Here is a 13,694-nt window from a genome sequence, read left to right as displayed (position 1 = left end):
AAAAGTAGGTTTTTTAGACCACTTTTTTAAACTTTTTGTGACCATTTCATTAAAAAAAATTTAAAAAAATATTTCTTGTCTCCATGATGTAGGCATTAACTTCAGCTTTCATATGCATAAGGCTAATATTTTTTTGGACGTGGAACATATGAACTACAGCAGTTTTCGTGAGGCATGTTTTTTCGGATTTTTTTTCTTTCATGCTGAATAACGAGAAAACTAGTAACTTTAGCTGTATATAATGTTCGAAACATATTTTACTGACATTACAAGGTTTCTTTTGATGTAATTTTTGTTTAAATCGGTCTAACACGCCAAAAGTTATAACGATTTGAGCTTATGGTGTCAAAGTGCTGATTAGGGTAATGAAATCTAATGCGGATGAGGGTTAAAGCGTTAATCGCTAACTGTATATTCATAGTAACGGTAACTGAAAATTTTTATATTTATTAGACTTCATGTTGTGTGGATTTACAGTACATTTTTTAAATTATTTATTAACATGATATGCAGTTAGATCAGTCAACAGATTATTATCAATTTCTCAAGCCAGTGATTTAACAGATGTCTACGTCAACACTTTGACACTTTACACCAGAAAATTAAAAAAAACAGTAATTTCTAACAGCAACAAAATAAAATGGTTGTATCTAAATTTTCTCGACTCAAATACTTTTCAAACATTGGCTATATTCTTTATTAGGTCTGATTCCAAATCTTCAACGAATTTAGCGGCAAAATTAAAGCGCTAACAAAAAGGTAGCGGACCAATTAGCGATTAGCGGATTAGCGCTTCTGTGCCGAACACTGCAAGATTTACTTCAAATTGAAAGATACCTAAAAACTAATGTTGAAGATCAAAGTTTAAATTTAAATTCCAGAAGTAGAATTCGAATAGCGATATTCATAAATTGAGGATAAAAAAAGAAAATGTCTGAATTCTGATATCAATTTGATTGAGATAAATGACAATCGAAAAAACCCGATTTAATACACTTGATAGTGGATTGTAGACTTTCCTACAACCTGTAAAAGCCTGAAACAAAATAATAAAAAAATGAAAAAATTTATAAATTCTGAATTAACTCTTTTTCTAGTCACAGCATCTGGTAACTTAAAAATGGAAAAGGTATAAAAATAAAGAATACAATTTCAAAATATTTTGTCAATTTTGTTAATTTTGTCCATTTTTTTGGGGTATTTAGTCAATTTTGTCACTTTTGTCAATTTTGTCAATTTTGTCAATTTTGTCAATTTTGTCCATTTTGTCCATTTTGTCCATGTGAAATTAGATCAACATAGTTTAACTTTAAGCGCTCGCGTATCAATACAAAGTTATCTTTATTGATTGACATTTATCGAATTTATAACCGATTCAGATGATCAAACAACAGATCGATTAGTTTATACTTCCGTTTAGAAAACGTGCAAAGCTAGTTAGCTTAAAACAGTATCTATCAGTAATCCAAAGTTTCATTAGTTTCGTGATCACTGCTTTATTTGGTCGATATCAAGTTCACTGTAAGTTAAGATTGGTAGTTTATCTTGTTATACTGAGGTTGCCAGAATTTTTTCCACTCCCATCCGGGCCTAGCAATTCCGGGCATTTTTTCAAAAAAACCTGGCAAAATCCGGGCATGGATTTCAATTTTTCAAATCCATAAACCGAGCAAGAACAGGGCAAAGTTTAGGTTTTATTATATATAATAACAAAGAAAAAATGCAAAAAAAATGAAATTAATGTTTTATTAATATAATTGCAGGCTTCCAAAAACTTTTTGGAACACTTAAAAATTTAAAAGTTAATAAAAGTAAATCAGCGAAATTATTTGAAACAACCGTTGAAAATTTCCATACCGTTTATCGATTTTGCTGAAACTTATTCAAAAACTTTGATTTTTTTTGGTTACTTTGTGAAAATTGTGAAAAAAATCCGGGCAATATCCGGACTTTTTTCACGATATCCGGGCAACCGGGCCGGACCGGACTTTCTCGAAATTTTGCATCAAATATCCGGGCAAACCCGGATAAATCCGGGCAATCTGGCAAGCTTATGTTATACGAAGTATATTTACAAATTCCATAAACCATTTACAAACAGGTTTGCGAAGATCACAGAAACCGGTCGATATAGTAGCGATACCGTTCATCCAAGTATTTGGAAAAAGTTTGTAAGCGATGCTAACAACACTGAGTTGTTCTCAAACTAACAGTAAGTTTAGATAAATAATATTTACTCGAGTACATCAAATTACATATACAATTTCTAAAACCGATAGGTTAGCCAAAAGATTACCGACACACTTCGAACCGCTAGTACTCAGTAGTTAGTTGAAATTGTCGAACTTAATTGTAAGTATTACCTTTCCTACTGTTATACGAAAGTCTAATGAATTGTTCAATAAAATTCAGTTGAGTCTCGAGGAAAATCGGACTACAAAATAGTAACAGTTCATTTTGTCAATTTTGTCAATTTTGTCAATTTTGTCAATTTTGTCAATTTTGTCAATTTTGTCAATTTTGTCAATTTTGTCAATTTTGTCAATTTTGTCAATTTTGTCAATTTTGTCAATTTTGTCAATTTTGTCAATTTTGTCAATTTTGTCAATTTTGTCAATTTTGTCAATTTTGTCAATTTTGTCAATTTTGTCAATTTTGTCAATTTTGTCAATTTTGTCAATTTTGTCAATTTTGTCAATTTTGTCAATTTTGTCAATTTTGTCAATTTTGTCATTTTTGTCAATTTTGTCAATTTTGTAAATTTTTTCAGTTTTGTCAATTTCATCAATTTTGTCAACTTTGTTTTTGTCAATTTTGTAAATTTAGTCAATTTTGTTTATTTTGTCAATTTTGTCAATTTTGTCAATTTTGTCAATTTTGTCAATTTTGTCAATTTTGTCAATTTTGTCAATTTTGTCAATTTTGTCAATTTTGTCAATTTTGTCAATTTTGTCAATTTTTTCAATTTTGTCAATTTTATCAATTTTGTCAATTTTGTCAATTTTGTCAATTTTGTCAATTTTGTCAATTTTGTCAATTTTGTCAATTTTGTCAATTTTGTCAATTTTGTCAATTTTGTCAATTTTGTCAATTTTGTCAATTTTGTCAATTTTGTCAATTTTGTCAATTTTGTCAATTTTGTCAATTTTGTCAATTTTGTCAATTTTGTCAATTTTGTCAATTTTGTCAATTTTGTCAATTTTGTCAATTTTGTCAATTTTGTCAATTTAGTCAATTTTGTCAATTTTGTCAATTTTGTCAATTTTGTCAATTTAGTCAATTTTGATAATTTTGTCAATTTTGTCAATTTTGTCAATTTTGTCAATTTTATCAATTTTGTCAATTTTGTCAATTTTGTCAATTTTGTCAATTTTGTCAATTTTGTCAATTTTGTCAATTTTGTTAATTTTGTCAATTTTGTTTTTTTTTGGAAACTCAGTACGATTTAAAATATGTTGTTAAATTTTTTAAAGTTTATTTCTTGATTTTTGTTGATTAATTCCTGGCTTTTGTCCAAATCGCCTGGATATTGCCCAGATTTTTGGCTGGCCTACATAGCCTTGGTTCGTCAGGACCGGATACGTGCTGAAAAAAATCTGGCAACCTTACATGCCAGATGGTTTTTGATATGTAGTATTAGACTGAGTCGATTTGGGGTCATTTTTGAATTTCTCAAACCCTGGGGTCTGAAAAGCTTCGTCTTGGTCTGAAACTCATTCATGATTATTTGTAGAATTTTTAAAAAACGTTTACATGAGTAAATTTGAACTTTTAGGTTTGTATGGGAAAATTGAATTTTTTGTACTGAAAAATCAACATAATTTTTGTTTCTTCTTTGGAACCGAGCCAGCTGATGATTTTTGTGCCAATTTATAAAATTCCTGAAGGAAATTTCCCGCTGAACAACTTTGTCGAAGACCTTGTATAACCTTGTATTTTATTAGGAAAAAAAAAATTAGCTGTTTAATAGGCGTGTGTCTTTTCGCATTGATAAACAAAAAATTAAATTGACATCACTGCTTGTATTGCATGAAAAGTAGTCATGCTCATGCAATACTTCGCTATGCACCCTGCAGCGATGTCAATTGAATTTATTGTTTATCTACGCGAACAGACATAACCCTATTAAACAGCTAATAACTTTTTTTCCTTATGAAATACGAGGTTATGGTCTAGTAGTAGTACAAAATATTCAATTTTCCCATACAAACCTAAAAGTTCAAATTCACTCATGTAACCGTCACTTAAAAATTCTACAAAAAATTATGGATGAGTTTTGGACCAAGACGAAGCTTTGAGAAATTCAAAAATGACCCCAAATCGACTCAGTCTAATGTAGTATAACGTTTCTTCTTAATCTTTCTGTAAAAAATATCTCAAAGTACTCTTTCTGGCATTAGGGGAAGTGGTAACCCTGTTTTATTTGTACATTGTTTATATTTCGATACCGCAAAAGTTGAATTTAGAATCAATTATTCCGTTATCTAATGTTGAAGGACCCACTTTCTTGGTTTTCCTTGATGGCATGTTAACTTTCAAAGGGTATTGTTTATTTTTTTATGTTGCGAATGGTTTTATCTCATAATTCGTGCATTGGCTCAACCAACTTAATACATAATATATTAACTTATTGTACAGACGGACACAGGTAAGAACCGAAATGATCAAACAATTTTAATTCTAGCCGCATCATGCTGTCGCTTCTATGTAATCTCCAGTTGTTGGGTGCAGCTGGAACATTTCATATTCCTTCCGACTTTCCTAAGCTTCTCCCCACGATGATGGCCAATCGGCCAGATATTTATTTTGTTTTCCCCGTCTGTCGTTCATTTCACTTCCACATCATGAACGATTGATGTTTGAAATCGTAGACAAATTAGATCCCGCTCGACAGTCCCTCTACAGAAATGAGGCGATAATCATACCGGCTGATTAATGAAGCGTGGTTTGAGTTTTTCTTTCTGATACAACATTTCTGATCCTCCGAATGCCTGTCCATAGGAAGTCAGCGGACTTGAACGGCATCATGAGGTATCAACTTTCTCACTGCCATCTCAGCAACGCAGCGGTTGCGATCTCTTCCTCGATCTGGTAACACTAGAGCTGAGCTGCAGCCTGAGTTGCACGTCGCGCCGGCTGGATCTGCTCTCCTTACTTAGGAGGATGATGATTTACACCGTGCCATGATGGTAAGCGGATAACGTCCAAGGGGATCAAAATTCTCCACACCATTCGTCGTCACGTCAGGAAGCTATTTAGGAATAGAAACCAAGCGCATTCATATGTTTTCATAAGTTTATCAGAATGTGGTGTAAGGAACTGATGAAGTCTAACAGATTGATTCCGTAAAAAATTAAGACAAGAAATCTGCTTATGTTATGTATGTGGAGCAGCATTTCAAATGTGTTAAGATAGGCGCCTTCGTTTCGAAATGGTCTCTGAAAAGACTTCATAGCAGTAGTTTTGAGATAGGAGCTGGATAACACCTTTACTAAGTTCTGATCAAGGATTGAGATGGTTATGATGGGATGGGACATTGATAGTTGTTAACTTCTTAAATCTAAATTCGACGGAAAAACTGAAGCTAGAAACTGTATCCAGGTTTCATTAAATTCAAAATTGGTATGTGTTCGAATTCTGCCAAATCCGTTCAATAGTCTACAGACTATTTCGCCGGACGCCCAAATTAACGTGCAATAAATCGATTCCAGAACAAACAATCACCTACTCAGCCAAAGCGTTTTAAATTTAAATAAAGAAAAAGCTCAAAATGCTCTGATTCCAAGCACGAAGAAAGGCCCATCATGGAAATGGATGAAACGAAATTCGGAATCGTTAAATCGTGATTCTAATTTGTATTTGCCTCTAATCGCTAGCTTGAATTTAAATTGGTTATTTTTGTTCTGTTCGTCTGGCATTTTCGTGTTTTTTTTTTCTTTTATTCGCTCACTTCACCTCAACGTGGCTGGCACTTGTCTTTGTTTCTTGCTTTGGACTTTTGACCATCAGGTAACGAGGTGATTAAATAAACACGACTAAAAGCGTATTTATAATGCTGCAAAAGGCTATTCAGCCAACCTGCTACCGGTTGAACTTTTATGGCGCTTTTATGTGACATCAAATAGGAGCCAACATGCCATCGGCAGAACACTTGAGCTATGTTTGAAATTGTTTTCTCTTTCGCTCGCTGTGTCTCATTTTTTCCCGTTCTCCGGGTTTTGTGATAGAATTCAAATTAATTATTCTGCTGAAATCAATTCGCTGATTGATTTAATTCAAACGAGCCCTCTCCGGGCTTTCTACGAACATGGCCGAGGCGCATGATCCCGGGCGTTTTTTATTAATTGGGCATCGTTCATTACAAATCTGAGAACCGTAGAAATGGAAAATAAATTACTGATTATTTTGATTCTGTTCCATTCTCAACTTCTTTTGTTCATCTTCTTTGTTGGATCTAACGATGGACAATTCATTGCATCCAGAAAAAAAACAATAGCATTTTGTCAATATAGTTCGAAGAAACGAAAACTGGTTGTCATGAATCATTCTAAGTTAGAAGATCTAATTTACGTCAATAGGTAGTTTTCGTCATATTTTTCGTATTTCACAGTTAAATTGTTAGTGGAAAATGAGTTCAATATTCATTTTAGGTTCTGCTATTATGCGTTAGGCACACCTAAACAGAAAGAATACCATTATGAATGTGTATCTGAAAAATATAAAAACTATACCCACGATATTTTTTTTGAATTAGTTCATCAATACATATTTAACTGAAAGTTTCCACAAAATCTAAGATAAGATCATTAGGCCGGAACAAATTTCAAATCCTTCTTTTGTCACTCGGAGTTGGAACATCGCGAGGGGGGAGACAGTAAAAAATAATGCGAAAAAAGAATAAATTGGAATAAATTTCACGAAAGCTTGTATGCAACCAAATTTCATACTATATTGTTGCATAAAACCTATAAATCAAGTTTCTTTTTTATCGAAAAATTCAATAAAATCAAGAATACAAAATGTGAATAAACTTGCATCTTCTAAAATTTGGTTCTTTGTCTTGTAATCTTTCGGATATTTGAATTTTTATTTAAAATTTACTTAAAATACTTCAAACTTTATTTATTCCCCCCTTCGGGATTTTGGAAACTTCGAAGGGGGGGGGGGGGGGGGGTGACAAAAGAAGAAATTGAAATTTGTTCCAGCCTTATTATAGATCTAGAAACTGGGATTGAGCTGGATGAGCTGGATGAGCTGGAAGTTTTTAAAATCGTAGTCGATCGACTTTAATAAGCTAGGAAGGTTATTCAAGGCCTTTCGACTCAGGAAGTGACTGAAACGGTCAACTTTTCTTCCATATTTAATTTATAACAGAAATAAAATGTACAAACTATTAGCAAAAAAATGGAAAATACGTAATGGACGACGAAAAGTAGTGGAAATAAAGTGGACACGGGTTATTAAATGTTATTAAGAGTATGTATACTAGCTAGAATTGTGAAAATTATGTTGAATCGTTTTTTAAACACGTGAAAAAATATTGAAAAAGCTGGAGTTAACTCGCCGTTGTGAAAATCTATTCTGCTCAAATGATATTTAGAAAAGTTATTATTCTATAAATAGGTTGAAATTTCAAAGGCACCAAAGATTACTGTGTTCGAAATAATTAAGGGTTTTAGAGAAATTTATTTTCTTGAAAATCTACCGCTATCTAGTTGAAAAAAGAGACCAGAAAACCGGAATAAAGGGAAAGCTGCCGCTCGCTTCTCAAACTCTAGAAAAGCGTGTTTTTTTTCGAATAAATTACCAAAAAAAATTGCTCATATCAATCTTATTCAAAGCCTTAATCATTTTCTAAATTGGGCTGTAATGATAAAAACATGCCCCTTTAAGAAATGTTTATTTTTACTCTCAAATGGCGAACACGAAACTAAAAAACAAGTTAGTTTAAAGAAAATTTATACATTTTTTTACTTTACTATTAACTTTTTTTACTGCCTCAAAGTTAGAAATAGGAGTTTCCTTAAGAAAAATCTAGGAGTATAGGAGGTGTAGGAAAACTCGATCGCACCATTAACCAAAATGATCCTGATCTATAACCTTTTCCCTACTAACAAAACCCTTTTTCATGAATATTTGAGTATAGATTCGCAGACGTATAGAAGGTTTCTATAGTTGGTGATATTAATTTATCATTGTTTATTAATTTTTCAAAATTAATCTTTGGAATATAAAGATACAAAAGGTTGTTGATTGATTCTATGAAGTATCCTACTAACAATCCTTCTTTCATTCCTCATTGACTACTAGGACGTGGCCGGCGCCGTTATTGATCATTTTCAAAGGGAGAGCATAAGTTTTGTGCATTATGAATGAACTGCTATTCCCAAGCACCATTCTTTTGGCTCTTGCACAAAGCTGATGGCCTCGATCAATCACGGAGTAGCAACCATTGGCGAGGTAGAACTTGTTCTGCTTAGCCACGCCAGTGATCATGGAGTTTGAATTGCGTAAGTTGAACAAAGTCTTATCAAATATGTAATCTTAATTTTAAAAATAATGATCATATCTAAGCACTTCAAGTTCAATGATTTAAGGTGGATATGAGTAGTCAACTAAGCTAAGCTAAGCTAAGCAAATGGCGAACACGAAATTAATGCGACACATTCAACAAGGCATAACTTTTTTATCATTGGGTAAATATCAACCAAATTTTACACACTTTCTGATTGATGTGTATTGTTTACATACTGTCAAACTCGAAGTCGTGTTTTTCGATTCAATGAAAATGGAGGTGAACCAATGCGAGTCGAGAGAACCAAATTTTTTCCAAACACCTGCGATTTTTCTGACCTGTCGCACCGGCAGTTGGAAAAAATGTTGAACATTCACCATCCAACCATCTCCAGAGTGTTGAACCGGTTCCAGGAGCGGTTGACGTTGGAGCACGGCACAGGAACTGGAAGAAAACCGCAACCGGAGAACAAAAAGGCGGAGCGTATGACTAAAGCAAATCCTATAGTCTCAAGCAGTGATTTGGCTAAAAAGATCGGCATGTCGCAGAGCTACGTCTAGAATTCAAAGAAGTGAGCTGGAGTGCATACATACATACAAGGTACAGAATTTCCCAAACCGCAATGAGCAGCAACAATCGACTGCTAAAACCCGGACACGGATGCTCTACGAGAAGATGCTGACAAAATATGGGCGCTGTGTGATGGACGACGAAACGTATATAAAAGCCGATTTTAATCGAATTCCGGGTTTGGAGTTCGCCTCCAAATATCTCGCAGGCCATCTGCTCTTGCAGGCTGAGGAGTGAGCCTTTTGTGACAAAGAGCACAGTAAATGGCGAGATCTTCAAATCTAAGTCCCTCGAGAAGCGCCTTTTGCCGTTCTTGCAGCAGCATAACAAAGTTCCACTATTTTGGCCAGATTTGGCAGTATGCAATCTATTTTAAAAGTGTCCTGGAGTACTATGAGGCCAATTCCATCCATTTTGTTCCAAAGGACATAAACCCGCCAAACTGTCCGGAGCTGCGTCCGGTGGAGCAATACTGGGTAATAATGAAGCTGGAACTTCGAAAAAGCAAGAAGACAGTCGATGACGAGTAGGACATGTTAAGAAAATGAAAAAAAAAACTGAGAAACTGGTACCGGATGACACTGTAAAGACTTTGATGGAGGGCATCAAGCGAAAATGCATTCAATTTTACACTCAAGGCTCCATCGATTAACTTTTCTTTTGATTTTTGAAGTAAATATTTGTATAAAAGTACCCTAAAATTTTGGTTTGATTCTAAACATTATAAGAAAATTGGCATGCCATTTTCGGTGTCGCAATAATTTCGTGTTCGCCCTTCATGTCTGAGCAAGTAATTAATATTCAATTGTTAATCATTAGAAATATGTTTTTTGCTATCCTATTCAACTTTTGTTCCTTGAAAAAGAATACATAGTATTTGAAACGTTGGATCAAGCTCATGACGGCTCATTTTTTTCAAGCTTTGAAATTTTAAATTTGTTTTTATAAGCCCCATAAGTTCTTTAATTAATTAATTGATACAAATTCCCCGCTCTCTCTCCCTTCCAATGCTAGAAGGGATAAAATATCAACCTGATGGCTGGGATAACGCTGGAGCTCAGAAAACCAGGACTCGGATAAGAGGGTTTCTACTGTTTAACGTTTCTCCTGACTTTTTGAATGATCTCAATGTATTCTTGTTGGTGTCGCGGGATATGGTAGCCCAATGCTAGAAGCATGTAACGGGCCGTAGTAGGCAAAGTGGTAATATCCGAAGTATTTCCAAATTATAATAAGAACATGTATTATTAGACAGAGTCGATTTGGGGTCATTTTGAATTTCTCAAACCCTGGGATCTTAAAAGCTTCGGTTTGGTCCAAAACTCATCCATGATTTTTGGCAGAATTTTAAGTTACGTTTACATGAGTAAATTTTTAGGTTTGTATGGGAAAATAGAATATTTTGTACTGAAAAACCAACATCTTTTTTGTTTCTTCTGTGGAACCAAACCTGCTAATGATTTTTCTTTGTCGAAGACCGTAACATCGTATCTTATTAGACAATAAAGTTATTAGCTGTTTAATAGCGGTATGTCTTTTCGCATTGACAAACAATAAATTCATTAGATATCACTGCTGGGCCTTGCGAATATTGCATGAGAAGTAGTGATGCAATACCTCGCTAGGCACCCAGCAGGCATGTCAAATGAATTTATTGTTTATCAATGCCGAAAGACATGCCCCAGATAAACAGCTAATAACTTTTTTGTCTAATATGATACGAAGTTACAGTCTGCGACAAAGTTGTTCAGCCAAAAATTTCTTTTGGAAAATTTATAAATTGGCACAAAAAGTATCAGCTGGCTCGGTTCCACAGAAGAAACCAAAATGATGTTGATTTTTCAGTACAAAATATTCAATTTTCCCATACAAACATAAAAGTTGAAATTTACTCAAGTTAATTTTTTTTTTCGATTATAGTCGGCCCTTATTCTGCGCCGCGCGTGACGTGATGTTTGGCGAGTCACCCCACCGTCACTCGACTCTTGTCACCTTATTCCGACAGTCGGTTTAAGTGAGGTGACAGCAAGGTGAGAGCAAGTGACAGCTGTTCATTCCAGCTGAGTGACTGGATGAACCCCAAACTGTCATACTTGTGTTTTTGTTTTTTCCTTCGTTTCATCGTGGCGGAAAATATTCGAAAGTTTAAGAAATCGCGTCTAATAAAATTTTATTTAAACAAAATTGACTATACAATGTGGAAACCTTCCGGCTCTCAAGGTGCGCGGCATCGAAATCTTCGACTACCTTTCACCGTCGGCGATCATTGGTGGCAAAATTATCTGTATACACGGCGCCTGTTACAGAAACAGGAAGTTCCCCACGACAGGCCAATGTGCGATCTGCCATGAAGCCCAGGAGCCGTTGGGGAGTTTCGCCTCGCGGTGTTAGCTCGGATATGGTTTACCAGTTCAATGCGGCCATGATTTCTCGAGCACATCAACTGGTGATGGAAGGATACAAGTGGCACTTTAATGAAACTATTCAGACCTTTTGATTCCTGGGAACTATCCCTACCGGTAAGATAGTTAATTTTTTCGTACAGATTCTTCACTAATGTTTGAAATTGTTATTTTTTAGATGTTAACATCAGGCCGATCACTTTTTACAAAACCCGATCGAAGCCTGTGCTTCATTTGTATCTTGTATCACTGATTCTTTTGCATTTCCGAATCTACCTAATAACCCCGCGTGATCTTTGAGATACATTTAAAAAAAATTAGCTGATAGTCTTAAATAGTTTTCGCGATGTGTTTTGGAAAATAAATCAAAATTGAACATTTTCGCTCAATTTTCTCAGTAAATTTTATTAAAATTCACCATTCCTCTGAAAAAAAAACCTATGAAAAATTGGGATCCCTCAACACAACTTTTGGTCCGAATGATCGGATGCGGAATGCACATCGACAAATGCACTTTACGTCATCGGGTTAATAAAAAAATGGAATCCGCCGTGCTTGATGAATCATCATCCGAATTTATTACCATCGAGTGGACGACATCAGGAAAAGTTAAAAAAAAATCATTCCCAGCCAGTTTAAGCAGTAGAATATCCCTTAATCCCTTAAATAAAACCAGCCCTCTTGAACACCAACCCGTTTATAAAAAGAAATTCTCGTCGTGTTAACAAATTTATTGATGATTTAAAGCATAATAACATGCTAGGAAAAAATGATTGAATTTCAACAACAAACAACTCCGCTGAATAGTAATTTTCGTATTTTTTCATTTTAATTTCTATCTCGTCGCCACCTGAAAAGGTACCGACAATGGGGTGAGTTTTTTTGAGAGCTAGTTCCAACTCCCACTAAGGGATGGCGCTTATCAAAATGGTTCCTTTCGATGAAATTTTGTATGGAAAAATTGAGAGTTACCTTTTTTAAATTTTTTTGACGATACTGGCACACTTTTTGAAAAGTTCCAAGGGTTCCTGCACATTTTCCGGATTTTTTGCACCCGGTGCTGGTATCAAACGAGGTGGTGAAAGTTGTTAAAATCGCGTAAAACTGTCGGTGAGAGAGTAAATTTTTTGTTTTGATTTTCTTTCCTTGGTACCAGCAGGGCTGCCAGTTGTGATATGTTTTTGTGTTTCGTAATTTTTTTTCAATTTAACACATTAATATAAGAATAAAGTGCATCTAAGAATTGCTTTTTTTTTGTTATTACTGTTTATAGTAAAGCGTAATCGCTTATTTCAAGCTATGACTTGACAAATCCGTTGTACTTATGAGTATTCTCGATCAGAGGGATTTGGATGTATTTTAAACAATTTTGAACAACTATATTTGCTGCTCTTAAATAGAAAAGGAATGAATTGATGATCAGTCATTTTTTTTATATTTACGCTTACGATGCATGCAAATCATATCTAGTTTCTCAGATAAAAGCTTCAAAATTGCACCAATTATGTAATATGTTTTTCGCCAATATTCTTTTACAAAATTCTAGTTAGTTTATGGATAATACATAACTTTGAAAATCCAAACACCCGTACGGCTGTTTTCTAAAACAAAACAATATAACTTATCAAATTTAATGTCCTAAAGGAACGAAGCTCGAACGGTTTCTTATAATATCGTCCTTTGAAATCAAATTTCTAGAAACGTCACTGGTGTACTGGCAGCAAATCACTGAAATTTTTAGAAGTAAATTCGGAAACCTGACTTCACAAGTAAACTTTGGTTCTGGCGCGTTAATATTATGTTAAAAACGAGTTAAAAACGGTGTGATTTTGTTGAGATACCTAGGACATGTCTCAACGACTCACGAAAAAGTGAGAGTTAGGATTAGTTGCAGCAACTAATATTGATCAACCGGCTGGTTTTCATATTAAATTCACAAAATATTTTTCAAATTCTAAAAGGGGTTTCAATGAAATAAATTGGCATCTCTTTTGCTTTCAACCCGTTTTTTGTTTTGCTTTATTCTTCGTTTCATACACGCTTCGGAATTTTTGCGTAATAAACAAACATTTTAACCACCATGCACAAATATGGCATTAAACATGCTCCGGATTTGGTACTCAAAATTAAGTTGGACCGTGGATCAAAACATGGTTCTATGCTATAAACATAAAATTGAGTACCCCTTCTCTTCCTTGCGATGGTTC

Source organism: Uranotaenia lowii, chromosome 2 (genome assembly GCF_029784155.1).
Source record: "Uranotaenia lowii strain MFRU-FL chromosome 2, ASM2978415v1, whole genome shotgun sequence".
Classification (NCBI taxonomy): Eukaryota; Metazoa; Arthropoda; class Insecta; order Diptera; family Culicidae; genus Uranotaenia; species Uranotaenia lowii.
This window is presented reverse-complemented; position numbering follows the sequence as displayed.